Genomic DNA, 16502 nt, shown 5'->3' on the forward strand with positions numbered 1-16502 from the left:
CAAAGAGCGAAAGCAGCGCTTCTAAAAGCTGGCAAGAGTTGTTCTCGGGAGAGGGGTCACCTGTAGGAGCTGTTGGGGCTCAGAAACTGTTACCCCAAAATATGACGTTTTGACATGATGAACTAAAGAAGGCTTCAGGTCTCTCTGACCTTCCCCTCTACACCCCCGCCCCCGCCCTGCTAACCCCTGTCTCTCCCAAAGTATAGGATGAAGTTTTTCCCTGAAGTTCCTTTATCTGCCTAAAGTCCGGGCCCACCAAGAACAATTGTTTTTCTTCTCCTCCCTGGTATCTCATCATCTATTGCAGAAAAGAAGACCAAGAATGTAACCACACCTGAAGAGACCCTTTTACAAGATGTTTGTGTCTCAGACTCATTCAATTCCAAAGGAAGCTATTTACCAGCTAATCTCTGCTCCCCATCCATTCATTCTTCTTAGAAGTCATGTTGCCCTTCAACAGAATGACCCTTCTACCCCACTCAATAACCTGTATTGCCACAATCTAAGCCCCCCATTCTTTCTGTAACCTCAAGATGGTATTGAGAAAACTGTTATTTGAGGAAGGCAAATCCTTTTAATCATCAGGCCCAGAAAGACATTAAAATGAGACCATATTCACATCTTCCTCCCCACTTTGACCTATGTATTTATCTTTATCTTTTTTCTTTTCTTCCTTTCTTTTTTTTTTTTTTTGTTTTTTGTTTTTTGAGATAAAGTCTGTTTCTGTCGCCGAGGCTGAAGTGCAGTGGTGCCATCTCAGCTCACTGCAACCTCCTTCTCCCGGGTTCAAGCAATTATCTTGCCTCAGCCTCCTAAGTAGCAGGGAATACAGGTGTGTGCCACCACACCCGGCCAATTTTTGTATTTTTAGTAGTGATGGGGTTTCACCATGTTGACCAGGATGCTCTCGAATTCCTGGGCTTGAGTAATCCTCCCACCTTGGCCTCCCAAAGTGCTGGGATTACAGGTGTGCGCCACCACGCCTGGCTTATGTATTAATCTCTTGAAATCACTTGCTATTGCCACAAATAGCTACAAATTAACCTAATAATGCCACACTAGACACTATAACCCATACACTATAGCTTACCATGTATAACCAAACACTAATCAATGTTATTCCTGTAAACCAATGAGAATTCCTAACAAACAACTTTGCATCAGCCCATTCCCTGTCCCTCTTTTCTGCCTTTAAAAATTCACTTGTAACTGCTGATAATTCAGAGCAACTTGATTCTGTGCTCCTGGATTGCAGTCCTCAAGCTTGGCCCAAATAAATGCTCTACTTATATTAACTTTGCCTCAGCTTCTTCCTTTTAGGTCGACATATCTGGCATATGTCGGCAGGATTCAGCGTGACTCCCCCAGACCAGCTGGTGTCTCTCTCTGAAAGCAGTACTTGGTACCAGCACAAACATTCCCTCTTCAGAAGCCCCACTGGGTCTTTCAGATGTTCTCCTACATTCGAACCTCCTACTCTTTGGTTGGTGATTAGACTTTCTGGGGGCTGTTTTTCAGACCCTCTCTTTCCTTTAAGAGTGAGGGCTTCAGTCCGTGTTTGGACAGGAGGTTTAGGTGAAGAGCACTGCAGAGAATGGCTTTTTTTCTGCCTCTGTCTCAGGACTGGGGTCAAAGCTTTTCTGCCTCTGTCTCACAACGGAGGTTTGGGTCAAAGGATTGGCATTAGGCGCCTGCGGTCTTGCTTTACATAGCATACTTTAAACGTTGTAGCTGCTTTCCTGTTTTTGAAATTCGGGTTTGATTTTGCATTTGTGACCAACTCCTTTGAGTTAACCAGCAGCTGGCTTTGTGTACAACACTCATGGGGCACTGTCTTGTGGATGTCTGGGAGAGGGGACCCGCCTAATCCAGGATGGTCATAAGCAACTGTGACCACAAGAAAAAGTGGAGAGGGAATCTCTTGAAATACCTAAAGCAATTTATTTGCACACACAATCAGAAAAAGCTGTCTGTAGAACTAGACCACTTAAATGGGGGACTTGCCCCCAGTGGCACCCAAAAGTCTTCTAAAATAAATTCTGAGAAAAATTGCCTTTCATTCAGGAGGCAAACCAAAGATGTCCATCATCAACACCTGAAGAAGTTCCCCGGGTCTTTGAGGCCTTCCCTGAAACTCCTACTGTGGCAGTTCCAGAGTCACTATGAACCGCATCTGGATCTGAGCCGTTCTGTGCCCAATTAAAAAGACCACTCAATGAACAAGATGAGTCTCCAAAACACAACTTTGTTGCCTAGCTGACAATTGCTTAGGGTAATAAAACAGGTAATTAAAAGATCAATAGTCTTTTAAAGGGGGAAATGGATGAAAATAAAAGTGTTGAGCTTATAAAAATGAGGTTCCAATGAATCTTTCCTGCACCAGGAGTAATCACTGACACTGATGTTGAAATGCTAATATCCAGGGAATGTGCTATACAAGATCAGATCTGAAACAAGTTAAAAATCCTTTAAATGCAGCCAGGCACGGTGGCTCACGCCTGTAATCCCAGCACTTTGGGAGGTCCAAGCGGGTGGATCACCTGAGATCAGGAGTTCAAGACTAACCTGACCAAAACATGGAAAAACCCCATCTCTACTAAAAATACAAAATTAGCCAGGCGGGTGGCACATGCCCGTAATCCCAGCTACTTGGGAAGCTGAAGCAGGAGAATTGCTTGAACCCAGGAGGCAGAGGTTGCAGTGAGCCGAGATCCTGCCATTGCACTCCATCCTGGACAACAAGAGTGAAACTCAGGCTGGGCGCGGTGGCTCAAGCCTGTAATCCCAGCACTTTGGGAGGCCGAGACGGGCGGATCACGAGGTCAGGAGATCGAGACCATCCTGACTAACACAGTGAAACCCCGTCTCTACTAAAAAAATACAAAAAACTAGCCGGGCGAGGTGGCGGGCGCCTGTAGTCCCAGCTACTCCGGTGGCTGAGGCAGGAGAATGGCGGGAACCCGGGAGAAAAAAAAAAAAAAGAGTGAAACTCCATCTAAAAAAAAAAGTCTAAAAATCAATAAATTAATTAAATTAAAAATTAAAACAATCCTTTAAATGCTCAAACTACCTGCTTTGTATCACCTGGAAGATTTGCTAAAAGTAAAAGGAAACGAAGTAAATAAAAGCACTCCATCCTGTGGTCTAGGAGCAAGGATCTGGAGTCTGGAGCTCTCCCTGCTATGGCCGATGTTCAATTCCCGGTCAGGGAACCAGTTCCTTTTGGTTTGATGTTTGCACAACTTTTGACTTTTAGCGATATTGCTTTGTCACTTGGGAGGGTGTCTTTGGGAAAAAAAGATTCAAAAGTCAGAAATATCAGCCTTTTGTCCTGGCTAAAATCTAATCATAAGAGATTTGAAAGGAATTTTTATAAAAAGAGCTCTATGGCCAATCTGTTAAACACACACACACACACACACACACGGAGCAGAAAAAAAATTTGCTTTTTCTCTTTGGATCTTGTTTTTTGGATTTTTTTTTTTTCCAGTGGACCGAAATTATGTGCTTGGTCCTTGTGTTTACTTCCCTTCTTAAGGATTGTTATTTTATTTGCTTCTACTCCTCCCTATTCTTTCTTTCTCTTTGCTGCCTTCAGTACCACAGAAAGGATCTAGGGTTGACATCTAACACTTTAAGGAACATAGGAAAAGTACCACTGCCCTCTTTTGGTGGTCTTCTGTCTTCCTGTAGAGTCTAAAGAGTTGTAAACAGATTTTTCTCATGTCTAAAACTCTGCTCTCTTTTGTATTGTGTTACCTGTTCTCTTTGGCTTTTGGGGATACCAGAGATTGCTTTTTAGTGTGAGAGAGACAAAAACCACACCTGACCTTGGTGTATGCGTGATGACTGGCAACAGCTGCAGTTTTGGAGGTGGCCGAGAGCACTCATTTAGAGTAAATGGTTATTACTACAGGAGGCTACTCATTTCTTTGTGTTTAGATAAGAAATGCGTGGTGTAAACACTTATAATGTTTTGTAGCAAAGTGCACTCTGAAAGTGTTGCATGTGCTTCCCTCCTTTTGGGGACCTGGAAATCAATATAAAAGTGAGATCCTCAATCTTTAAGGGTCTAAATGTTCTGCCTTCAATTGTGCCTGCTTTTCACATATTTAAATCATTAGGCACTAAAAACTGTAAATGCTTCATTGGTCCTGATCCTTAATGGGCTCCACCCTGATCCCAGTGGTCCAGCTGGAAAACAGACACTAAATTAAAAGCTACCTATCTAAATAAACTTGATCTCTTTATAAAATTCTATGGTAAATTCCTATGATTTTGTATTACTTTGACATCCATTTTTAACCTTCCTCTAACACACCCAAACCCCTTGAAAAGCTTAAATTCTCTTTGTGTGTGTTTTTGTGTGTGTGTGTGTTTGGAATGTAAATTGCTACCTTGCTTTCTCTAAAATTCAGTGAGTGCTTGGACCATGTGGGACAAATAACCTTTAACTTATTCCATTTACAAAGGCATAGTTTGAATCCAGCCGTCCTTTTAAACCAGTGAATTTTACTTGTCTTGTGCCCAAAATTATAAAATCAATACTATAAAGATTGTGTGTCTATCTGTATCTTTACATGTATATGTATATGTCTGTCTATAGACTGTCTACATGAGTATCAAATTGATTTATAAATAAATGAGTACTCATGTTAATAAGCTCAAATGCTTTTCAAGTCCACATGACTTTAATAATCTTCAGCAAATAAAGAGTTTCAATACTGTTGGTAAAATAAAATAGAAATGCCTTCAGATATTAATTTAGACATTTTTGCCTGGGTTTCTATTATAAACTTTCCTGAAGGTTTATCATATCTCTGCTAGATGTTTTTTTCAATCCCCCGAGTTTACCAGGAGCTGCTTTTGATCTTCTGTCTTCTGTCTATAAGGGAACACACGGATTTGGGACCTTTCTCTATAGACACTCAGCTGAGACCCCAGAAAATAAGGCCAGACAAAAAATGTGGGTTGTACTAACAAAACTTTCCTTTTTTTTTTTTTTTTTTTTTTTTTTTGAGCTGTCTCCCCTTGTGTGTCCTTGGTTAAATCATAATCTTCATTACAGCTTACTGATAAGTCACTTAAAAGGTAACTTTTGTTTAAACCAAAAAAAGTTAGCTGTGTGTCCCAGTTAAAATCTGATAATAAAATATTTATAAGGAATTTTTAAAAAGAGCTCAGTAGTCAAAAGTTTACTTGAAAGTTTACCTTCAAAGGGCAAAAGAGAAAATTTCCCTTGACCCCTACAGTTAGGCACAGCTGGTAGGACCAAAGCTCTGCTCTTCTGGAAGCCACAGTTAAGGGAATCCAAGGCCTGAGTAGCCCTCTGAAAGTTCACTCAACAATCAACTCACAAAGCACAAGTTAATTGCAGAAAGGCATGCAAAATTTATTACATATTTACAGAGAACCACAGAGTGATTGCCTACTCCCTAAGAGAGTACAGAGGCTTATATATCATCTTGAGGTTACAGAAAGAGCAGGGACTCAGAACATGGCCAAAACCAGGTTTTGGTGGTAAATCAGATGACAGTGGCAAGACAGGATGTAAGAGAGAGAGAAGAGGAGGCTTGGCTAGCAAAGTAGTCACGTTATGTGGATGAAACCTCACAGGAATTTCTATGGAAACAAAAGAAAAACAAAGGTTAATGGTTAGAACAAACTATAGTCTATAGTTTTATCTATCATTTTTCCTTCAATTGAAAACAACCTTTAAAGTGCTCTAATTAGATAAAATTATTTTCCCTTCGACAAAAACCACACTTTCATGCTTTTATAAGCTCACCGAGAAATTAAGTAACTATCAAAAAAATCATAGAAGCAGCAGCTTTATGATCTCCAAGTTGAAGGTCTCTAGTCTCAGAGACCTCCACATTTCTAGTCTAAACCTGTCTGACCAATAAACCCAGGCAAAGAATGTCTAAATTAAATTGTTAAGATATTTTAATTTTATTTTACCAAAAATTTGAAAGCTCTATTTACCACAGGTTACTAAAGTCACACGAACTTGAAAAGTATTTGTGCTAGTTATTTAATTTATGAGTGCTCACTCATCTTTAAGTTAATTTGGTATCATGTGTAGATAATATATAAGCATATGTATAGACATATACATGTATGTAGACACAACATGTAACATACACATGCAGACATGTATGTATTTTAAAACCAAAGAGATAAAGCAGTTTAATGTAAAAGAGAGTAGTGCTTTAGGCTTGAGAGAAATTTGTTCATTTATAACATATGAGGTTTCATGAGATAAAACAGAGATTCCTTCCAAAAAGAGGAGTCTGGGTCACCTTTTCTATGTTCGTTCAGGAATCTCAAGCTATTAGAAACTGTTTTGTGTCCCCTCATATGGCATCAAAGGTGACAAGAGGGAGGGACAGACAGAAGTAAATAGAAAAACAGACATGGGCAGTACATAGAGTTAACAGGGATTTAAGAAGAAAAGAATTCAGTCAACTAAGAAGTTTCTACAGAGAGAGAACAGAAGCCTTTAAACAATATGTATGTATACATATGCAGCCTAAATACCAGTTTTAATTATGTAAACTTTTTATTATTGAGCTCTTTTTAAAAATCCTTTTTAACATTTTATTATCAGATTTTAGCTGGGACATACAGCTGATGTTTATAGCTTTTGATCTTTTTTAAAAACAAAGTTACCTAAGTGACTTCCCAAAGCCAGTAAACCTTAATGAAGGTTATGACTTAACCAATGATACACAAGGGGTATCTAAAGAGGTGCAAAGCAGTCCTTACAAGATCCAGAACCACCCTAAAGACAGCTCAAAAAAAAAAAAAAAGGAAAATTTTGTTAGTACAACCCATATTTTTGTCTGGCCATATTTTTTAGGGTCTCAGCTGAGTGTCTACAGACCAAGGCCCCAAATCCCTATATTCCTCTACAGACAGAAGACAGGAGATCAAAAGCTGTCCAAGGAAAGGGAAAGGATCAATAACAAATGAGTACCCCAAAAGCCAAGAATCACACAAATACCAAACCAAATTTTATAAATGTTTCTTCTCTTGGGCTAAAGAACTTAAATTTGCAGGGACTGGTGCTCTGGCTGGGAATTAAACCCAGGCTGCAGCAGTGAAAGTGCTGATCCCTAGTCACTAGATCACAAGCTGGAATGGCATTTAATGTTGATACCATAGGGAAACCAAAGCAGGAAGTTTGAGGACACAAAGGATTTTTAACTTTGTTTTTCATCAGAGTTTTGCTCTCTCATTTAGGAAGGAGAATTTTTAAGGCTAGCCATGACCCCATTATGTGTCTTTCCCTTGATTGGATCTTATCAATTGTTTAGAATAAAAGATCTCTAAAATTTCTTTTTAAACTTAGGAGTCTTTCCAATTTAAAAGATCCATCTTTTGGGCACTGATTAATTTTCAATCGTGTAGGATTAATTTTCAATGGTGTTTCCAAGAGCGACTCAATCCAATATGCTTTTCAGAGAGGAAGCAATCCTCCTGCTCCCCAAAAAATTCACTCCCAGGAACAGGCCGAGATAGCAAAAAACTCTTGTTGCCACAGATGGTTAAGAATCGTGTTTGCCTCCGGTAACCCACAAATTTGTGGTGGGTTCACCAGTCACAGACCCTGTGACACTGTGTAGGTCCTCCTGGGACTGAACTTTCCCCACAATAAGGGTTGGTTGAGACAACAAAAGCCACTTATGGGTGGGATTTAAGACAAAATCTCCCAAGAGCTTGACATACTCACAGCAAAAAGTCTCAGGTCAGGCTGGGCACAGTGGCTCACACCTGTAATCCCAGCACTCTGGGAGGCCAAGGCAAGCAGATCACCTGAGGTCAGGAGTTTGAGACCAGCCTGGCCAATATGGCAAAACTCCGTCTCTACTAAAAATACAAAAAAGTTAGCCAGGGGTGGTCGTGGGCACCTGTAATCCCAGCTATTCAGGAGGCTGAGGAAGGAGAATCGCTTGAACCCGGGAGGCAGAGGTTGCAGTGAGCCGAGATTGCACCACTGCACTCCAGCCTGGGCAACTCCGCCTCAAAAAAAAAAAAAGTCTCAGGTTCTCAGCCATTTTCAGGCTCACCCCCTGAGAAGACCCACAAATCATGCCCCCCCGGATGGCACAGACCAAGAGAGAGTGCTCCCACTTGGTCACAAGTCAAGCTTTCAAGGATATAAACAAGATGAGAGGGGACTTTATCTGGTAGTCCTCTTTATGACGACACAGAAAGACAAAAACAAAGACTCTTTCTGGGGAAAAGAGATCAAATGATATGAATATTCATACCACAAAGTACCAAAAAGTACACTAGACCAAGACTAGTCACACAAAGCCTTTTCTCTCTTCAGTAAACATTTTGCAGAGGAAACAATGATTTTTACTGTCTGCTTGACCTAATTGCACAGAGAGAGAAGCTGGGAGCCAGACTGGTAAGAAATTCTGACTCTTACGCCTGCTGATTAGGTTCTGGATTCCCTTCACTATGGCTTCCAGAAGAGCAAAGCGACTTTGATGATTCTCCTCACAGAGCCAGACTGTTGGGGCCAAGGGAAAAATTCCCCTTTGTCCTCAGAAGGATCACTGAAAAATCAACTCACAAAAAAGCAGATTGATTGGAGAAAAGGCATACAAATTTATTTAATGTGTATACATAGGAGCCTTTAGAATGAAGACCCAAGCTACCAGGGAAATTGTCCACTTTTATGCTCAGGTTCAGTATGGACAGCCGTGTAGAAACATGATTGGACAAAAAGGGTCTGAACTAAAGTTAACAGACTGAGTGGAAATGCCAAGCAAGGCCTATCTACATAGATTCTTCTTGGCCTCTCTGAGCAGCATTCCTTCCTCCTGGGTACAGGGCAGTCCTCCAGAATGGAGGTCCTATGACCTACAGTCAAACGAGGTCAGATGGTTTTTTTTTTTTTTTTTTTTTTTGAGACGGAGTCTTGCTCTGTCACCAGGCTGGAGTGCAATGGCACGATCTTGGCTCACTGCAACCTCCACCTCCCGGGTTCAAGCATTTCCCCAGCCTCAGCCCCCCATACCTGGGATTACAGGCACCTGCCACCATGCCCAGCTAATATTTTTTTTTCCTGTATTTTAGTAGAGACGGGGTTTCACCATGTTGGCCAGGATGGTCTCAATCTCCTGACCTCGTGAACCATCCACCTTGGCCTCCCAAAGTGCTGGGATTACAGGGGGGAGCCACCGTGCCCAGCCGAAGTCAGATGATTTCTTTATGGCCAGTTTTTATACAGAAAGGCAGAGGAAAAGTTAGAGTAATATTTTTTGGTTTTGTGATTGGCTTTGGGGAAAGGGGGTTCTGTTTTCTATGATCTGCCCTAGGGAAAAGGACCAGTTTCAGTGGCTGGCCTTTGGAGAGAACAGGACTGAGAGATAGGTGGGCAAGAGAAGGTCAGAGAAAAACCTTTGCTTCTGAGGCCTTCATTTTGGGCTATTGTTTTCTGAGTCTCAAAATCATGTATATTCCAAAATAGCCATAAAAGAAGAATTGAAATGTTCCCAACACACAGAAATGGTAAATACTCGAGGTAATGGACACCCCAAAGACCCTGACTTGATCATTACGTGGTCTAAGTATGTCACAAAATGTCACCCGTACCCCATAAATATGTACAAATATTATGTATCAATAAAAACAAAAACAGAAAAAAACAGAATAAGGAATCATTTCTCTGCGTCTTTGAGATATTTGCAAATCTTTTTAAAACCTAAACAAGCCTCTTGCCAGTTTGCATCCCAGGAATGTCTTTCTTGGAGGGCTTAGATCCATCTCACTGAAATGTGAACACCCAGGAGATGATCCCCTGTCTTCCTGTCCCTGTGGGGGTTTAGCCTAGGCATTTGGCTCCTCGTTGTGATTTCCTGCTTCTTACAATTAGGAAATCTGAAATATTTTCTTTTTCTATTTGATTAAGACAATTACATGTTTATAAAAGGTTATATCTGCCTGGCCATATAAAAGGGCGAGGTTTCTGTCTGTCTTGGCAAATTCCTGTGGATTGCCAGTGATGCACATCACAGTCTGGCTTGATGCTTCTTCCATCATAAAATAGTTTCATTGTTTTCCTCATTTTGTGGAGCAGATTCACCAGGTTGACAGAAGATCTTACTTTTAATTACTTTTCCAATTATGACTTATGTTTCTTTGCATTTTTCCAACAGCAATAAACACTTGTTGGAGAACTTTCAGTGGATGAGTATTTACTGAACGCCCATCCCAGGTGCTATGCTAAGACGATAGAGACCTGAGGAAATTGCCTTTGGCAGCCCCAGACCCACATAAAGCCAGGATGCTATGATAGCACCCCTCCCAGGAGGCCCAGAAAGATGACTGAGGCTGGTATTAAGGAATTAAGAGACTTGCGTAATCACATATTTAGCAAACCTATTGGATGGCTGACACTAGCAACTGCAGAATGTATGGTGGATGATATTGCAAATTGTGATAAATTCTATGATAGCATATAATAAGAGACCAGGCCAAGCTGGGAGGATTAATGCATTAGCTTGAGTCGTATCAGCTGTCATTTTTGCAGGTCAAATACATTTGAATATCAACGATGTTGTAAGATTCAAGTTAACGGACATCTGTTGGTTTTGCTGTCCAGACTTCATTCCCCCTTCTTCTGGCATAAGAACATCCTTTTCCCCAATCTCAGACCATGTAACTTGGGTGGGGCTTTCTCCATGAGCAACCCCAAGAGTGAGCACATGACCCAGTCCTGAATAAAGAGCTTTACCCCAACCCTCAACCAACTAACCACAGTGATTTCTTCAGGGATGGGCACAGGACTCAACGTGGACCAATAGGAGTGGCACCAACAAAACCTATGTGTTGGTAGGATGATCAAGCTAAAAGGAAGATGGTAGCCTTTTATACAGCATGAGGAGATCCTGGCTGAGAATGAAGCCAACTTGGCTGGGGAGAACCAAGAGATAGTGTGAGACAAAATCCTGATACCATCATGTGGCACCTAGATGCAGCTGTGACTGACGCTTCTCTCTCTCTTCCCCCCCACACCCTTACCCCCTTCCCATATATTTCGACTGTTTAAATCAATTTCCATAACTTGTAACTGAAAGAGCTCTGACTTATACTTAGGGAAGGCTTTCTGGTGACGTGATCTTTGACCTGAAGCAGCTGATTTGGGGCCAGGAGTGAGGGTAGGGGGTGGTGAGGGGGAAGGAGAGCTCTGGGAAGGAAGTGAGAAATTGGCTACCCCTGTGTGTCTGGGTCTAAGGTCTTCACCACATGACTACACAAGTGCAATGAACTTGCTCTGCCCCTTTGGGGTTTTGAATAAACCAAACAAAACAATCTGTCCTCTCCTGAATGTCAGCTTTACTGGGAGCTGAGCTAATGTATTATTGATGAGCCATAAATAATGGGACAAGCATGATTTCCTATTCAGTCCTGAAGTACAAAGGTATAACACTAACATTTTAATGAGGTTACTATGGCCCAGGCTCACTGTTTACACTCTGGAAATGTGGACTGGCTTTCTCAGGAAAGCAGGCTTTTCTTTACTTTTCTTAGTTCTCTCCTCCATTTGTCAGCATCCTTTTGAATATTTATATGAATTATTATAATTAACACAGATTAAATAAAAGAGAGCAAATAAGAACCATGCCTGAAAGACATGGTTACTAGTCTTCCCAAGGCCTTACCTTCACTGGATGGAGCAAAGAAAGGTCAGGTGCACCCCCACCTCCCAGAGACTCCCCACATTTCCGCCTGATAAGGCCTTTGAAATAAAGACAAGAATGTTGACATCAGGCAAATCTAGTTTCAGTAGTCCTGACTCAAACTGGCTTAAACAGCAATTAAGTTGTTTCGTGGCTCATATAACGAGAGTGCAGACACAGAGCCTGTTTTCAGGGTGGACTCATGCATGGACCAGCCTCTGTTTGCCTATGGTTCTCTTGGCTCTGCCCTCCTTGGAGTTGGATAACATCAAGATGGTGGCCAGGTGGCTACAGCAGTTCTGCAGCCTCACATCCACAATTACCCCCAGAAGAACAGAGACTGTGGTATTCGCTCAAACTGTTGACACTTGGTTGGGTGCAGTGTGGCTCACACCTGTAATCTCAGCACTTTGAGAAGCCAAGGCGGGCTGATCACCTGAGGTCAGGAGTTCGAGATCAGCCTGGCCAACATGGTGAAACCCCATCTCTACCCAAAATATAAAAATTAGCTGGTGTGGCAGCGCACACCTATAGTCCCAGCTACTCGGGAAGCTGAGGTAGGAAAATCGTTTGAACCAGGGAGACAGACGTTGCAATGAGCCAAAATCGTGCCACTGCACTCCAGCCTGGACAACAGAGACTCCGTCTCAAAAATAAATAAATAAATAAAAGATGTTGACACTCCTCCATCCAAAGGTAGAGTCTATGTTTCCTCTTCTTAGACCTAGGTGGGCATTCATAACTGCCTCAACTAATGGATGAGGTGGATGTGATGCTCCATGACTGACTTCCAAGGCTAGGTCATAAAAGGAAATATAGCTTAAGCCTGGCTCTCTCCTGGGACACTTGCCTTTGGGATCTGTGGCCAGGTTGTGAGGAAGTCTGGCCACATATGACTATGTTGGCCAAGAGCCTTGTCAGGCTCCCAGCTGACAGCTTTAGGATCAACCACCAGATGATGCTGTGGGCAGTCAGAATATGCCACCCCAGAATATCCTTTTTTGGCATATTTCAAGTTGATTATTTAGAGAACTGTAGATAGGAATAGTTTTGAAAGCTGTCCTTTTATAAAGGAAATTTATATCTATCTATGATAGTAAAGTAAACAGCAGATATAAGCAAAGGTTTTTCTCTGAAGCCTCTTTACCTGCCCAAAGATGGATGAAGGTCTGATATCTTTCCAAGACAGAGATTACCACAGGCAGTCACCTATTCTTTTGATGGCTGTTACCTGAGAGACCTTATCTGCACAATAAGATAACCTTTGCTCACAGTGCATTTCCTCCTCTCACCCTCCCATAGTTTGTCACCAGCATCTCCCAGGAACATTTAATTCTCTTTTTATAACTCAAAATACTATATAAGCTTCTAGACTTCATTGGGTTATTGGATACTCACCTTCTTGTGATACCTGTGTGCATGTAAATAAATTGGCATGCTTTTTCTCCCCTTAATCTATTTCCTGTTTATTTCAGACCCAAACCTTCAGAGGGGCAAGGGAAAAATTTCCTTTGCCCCTATGATGACTTTAGATGATTCTATCTTCCAGCTTTCATATCTTCCACCTGGCGCCCCAAACATCCATGGAGCAGAAACAAACCATATCTGCTGTGTCTTGTCTAAGTTTCTATCCCAGAAAAAAACATAAGAAAAAATAAAGAATTATAGTTGTTTCAACTCACTAAGTTTTGGAGTAATATGTTATGGAGCAATAGATAATAAACACAACATAATTTTTAATTCTGCGAAGTAAAACCTATTAACAGCACAGTCAAATGTCAAACTGGGAAAAAATTTTGCAACAGTTATCACAAAACAAAGGATGAATGTTTCTAATATATAAAGAGCTCCAACAACTCAATAAGAAAAAGACCAACAGCCAAATGGAAAAATGAGTAAGGGACATGGCTTTATAGAAAAGAAAACACAAATGTCTCCTAAACATATGAAAATATGCTCACCTTCACTCATCATTAGAGAAATGCAAAATAAAACCTCGCTGAAATACTATTTTTTACCATCAGATTGATGAAAATATAAAGGTTTTATAATATACTCACTGAGGCTGTAAAGAAACAAGCACTCCTATGCATTACAAATAGGAGTAGAAGTTAATACAACACCCATGGAAGACAATTTAGCAATAGTTATCAATATTACAAATGCACAGATTTTTTGACTTAGCAATTCAACTTTGGAAACTTTTGCTTCAGTTATACTCATATGTATATGAATGGATGTACATATGTGTCTGTAGAAGTGATGTGCACATCTATAAAAATAAGTAAAACATTGCTTATAAAAGCAAAAGTTCAGGAACAACCTAATATCCAACAATGGGGGACTAGTTAAAGAAATATGGAATATTATGTGGTCATAAAAAAGAATGAGGAGGTACTTCATGTACAGGTATGGTATAATCATTTGGATATATTTTTAAGTGAAGAAAAGGGAGTCACAAAAGTAAGCAATTTGGGTTTTTTAAACAATGGTTAAGGCCAGGCACAGTGGCTCACACCTGTAATCCGAGCACTTTGGGAGGCCGAGGTGGGCTTCCCTCAACACTTGAGCCCAGGAGTTCCAGACCAGCCTGGGCAACATAGCCAAACCTCATCTCTACAAAAAAGTATAAAAAATGAGGCAGGCATGGTGGTGCATGCCTGTGGTTCCAGCTACTCAAAAGGCTGAAGCCAGAGAATCACCTGAGCCTGGAAAGTCAAGTCTGCAGTGAGCCATGATTGCACCATTGCACTCCAGCCTGGGTAACAAAGAAGACTGTCTCAAAAATATATAAATAAAATAAACAAGGGATAAACTTCTTACAAATACAAGCATACACACAATTGCTTTGATATGTGTACTATATTCCTATAAAGATAAATTCAAATCTGGTAACATGAGTTACCTCCGGGAAAGAGAACTTGATGGCAAAAGGCAGAGGAAGGAGAGAGATTTTTTACTTCTTGAATTTTGAACCACATGACTATATTACCCATATTCCAAAGATATATATAATTTAAACTTTAGCAATTACTTGGTATAACTCATTAATGAGTGAATTCTACAAGTATTTTTGAGGTCCCAGGATGTGCCAGGTAGTATGCAAGGCACTGCATACACTGCGATGAACTAGTCAGCCTTCACTAAACTTACAGTCCAAGAAGACAGATGTCAAAGAGGTAAACCCAGCAGCTATGGTCTGAATGTGTCCCCCCAAATTCCTTTGTTGAAACCTAACCGGCAAGGTGATGGCATTCAGAAGTTGAGCCTTTGGGAACATGTTAGATTATGAAGGCAAAGCCCTTGTGAATGGGCTGACTGAAACAGGCCTAAGTGAACTGGGCTTATGAAACAGGCCTAAGAGCTCATTTACCCCTTTCACCACGTGAGGACACAGCCAGAAGTCTCCATTTATGAACCAGAAAGTGGTCCCTCAGCAGACACTAAAAGTGCTGGTGCCTTGATCTTGGACCTACCAGCTTGCAGAACCATGAGAAATACATTTCTGTGGTTTGTAAGAACCCGGTCTAAGGGATTTTCCTATAGTAGCCAGAATAGACCAAGACAGCTATGAAGGGAAAGAACACAGTACTGGAAACAGCACGAAGGTGCAAGACCTGATATAGAAAGAAGGGCAGGAAAGGCCCCTCTGAGGAAGAAACCCTTAGGCTGAGTAGGAATCAGCCAAGTTTCTCATTATTTATTGCTACAGAATAACCTACTATCCTAAAACTCAAAGGAATGAAAAACATCATTTGATTATAGCTCACAAATTCTGGTGTCAAGAATTCAGGTAGGACGCCACTGGGCAGTTAAAGCAGTCATAGACCCACCCGGACTCAGGAGGAGGGGACAGAGACCCCGCCTCTTCTTGGGAGCAGTGCCAAAGAATTTGCAGCCAGCTTTCACTCTCTATACCAGGCAAAGGGGAGGTGGGGGAACATAATGAAGCAGGGCGAGGAGGAGATGAAGCAAGGGGCCAGCAGCTAGGTCCTACAAAGCCCTAAAAGAGTGTAAAGGATTTTTTTGCCAGCCACTGTGGCTTGCACTTATATTCCTAGCATACTGGAAAGTTAAGGCAGGAGGATCACTTGAGTCCAGGAGTTCAAGATCAGCCTGGGTAGCCTAGTAAGACCCTGTCTGTACAAAAAGTTAAAAAAAAAATTAGCCAGGCATGGTGTCATGCACCTATAGTCCTAGCTATTCTGGGAGGCGCATCTGAGCCCAGGAGTTCAAGGCTGCAGTGAGCTGTGATGGTGCCACTGCACTCCAGCCTGGGCAACACAGCAAGACCCTGTTTCTGTGGGGGAAAAAATAAGAGTGTTAAGGAAGTTGAATTTTATCTTCTGTACAATTTGAAACCACCAAAGAGTTTTAGGCAAGGAAATTAATGACTCTCCCTGTACTACTGAGGCTTATAGCTTCCATGCCTTTGATCACACTTGTCTCATTGCACTCATACGGCAGATGCTGTGACACCTTTGTGTTCTGCTCATTGTAAACTCTAAGCGAAATAACTGTGGACCACATAAATAAATTGATTAAATAATTGATTATCTAATACAGCTATAATTGTAAGGCTCCATCAGTTTAATGATTCTCAAACTTTAATGTGCCTATGAATCTCCTGGGGAATGTTATTAAAATGCAGGCTTTGCTCCAGTAGCCTGAACGAAATTCTGGGATAGCCCAAAACTCTGCATTCCTAACAGGCTCCTGTGCCACAGTTTACACCTTGAGAAGTAAGTGTCCAGAAGTCATTATATGTCAGTTGTTTTCAGTTGGAAGAAAGACAAAAAGGAA

This window comes from Piliocolobus tephrosceles, chromosome 11, assembly GCF_002776525.5.
Source record: "Piliocolobus tephrosceles isolate RC106 chromosome 11, ASM277652v3, whole genome shotgun sequence".
Classification (NCBI taxonomy): domain Eukaryota; kingdom Metazoa; phylum Chordata; class Mammalia; order Primates; family Cercopithecidae; genus Piliocolobus; species Piliocolobus tephrosceles.